The sequence below is a fragment of the Leiobunum rupestre genome, chromosome 1 (genome assembly GCF_980474605.1).
Source record: "Leiobunum rupestre chromosome 1, qqLeiRupe1.1.hap1, whole genome shotgun sequence".
Classification (NCBI taxonomy): domain Eukaryota; kingdom Metazoa; phylum Arthropoda; class Arachnida; order Opiliones; family Sclerosomatidae; genus Leiobunum; species Leiobunum rupestre.
The window spans coordinates 43,821,506-43,822,740 of NC_143384.1; positions in this window are offsets into that span (position 1 = coordinate 43,821,506).

Sequence of the window (1,235 nt, forward strand, 5' to 3'; positions counted from 1 at the left end):
GAGTTATTTAAAAGTATTACTCGACGCTTGGCTGAGGAAGGATTGCGGTCCGAAAGCTCCCAAAAAAAGAGTTAAATAAATTATTTGTTAAGGGTTTTTAATGTTTTTAACTTTTTATCGATATAAAATGTCTAATATCAGTAAACATACTACGAAACATTAATAGTGTTACATTGTTAATCAGTTTAAACTAGTCTAGAGGTTTAGTTTTACTTTCAGATTCGAAAAAATGAGGCGAAAATGCCGCTTTATTTAAATTTGCAAACAATATTACACTAATTATGGAATGTAAACCTTTTTCTTTATTTCGGAAAAATACGGAAAATTTTCGGAAAAAAGGCATCGGTCATTTTCCGTAAAATTTTCCGACTTACAACACAATGAAAGACCCTGCGCATTTTCTCTATCCCTTGAACTAGACGAAAGCCCAGTCAGTCCTCAAGTGCACTAGAGATTTAAAGACGTTTTGGTCATCATATTTTTCGAATAGATTTTTTTAAATATTTCCCACATTATCCGAAGGAATTTCAGTAGGGTCGACACCGTCAACAAGATAGGCTTCCATTAATTTTAAACCGAGAATGCGTTTGATGCGAGAGTAGAGGGTGGGGGAAGCGGGGGACATTGAAAAGTGGAAGCTCCGGAAAACAGGCAGTGAGAACCTAATATTTCAACAATGGTGTGGGAGCGCCATCTCTGTGTGGTGAAATTAACCCGATATATCGTTTGAGAAACGGCGGAGATTCGACAATGGGAAGGAGTACAATGGCGAAATGCGGGGAATGCGTCTGCCGCGAGTGGCGCCAGACTCACGCTGCGTTCGGAAAAATAGAAAGTATTTTAACACACACCGTTAGCAGGGGGCGCTCCTCTCCGCCTTCACGCGAGCGGTGTGAGAAGCCAACGGCGAATCGAGGTTGGCGGTCACCATTTAAAAAAACCAGCGTGGTACAATACCGACTATGCAGCTCGGATAAATTTACGAGACCCAGTTTTTGACACGTTGGTTCGTGTATCATCATTCAGGGAATGGAATGGCGTGTCTTTTCAAATCAAATAGCCCGAGCACGCCAAAGGTCGTTTGGTCCACTTATATATTATCATAAGTGTATAATTACATTCCTTAAGTGAGTCAGTTAGTCGAAATTGTTATTGGTAGCTACGTGTGGAGTGACGTAGAATTGACGTCATTAAGTAATGTCGGACATCGGTGGCTTTAAAAAGCGCGTTTAGAA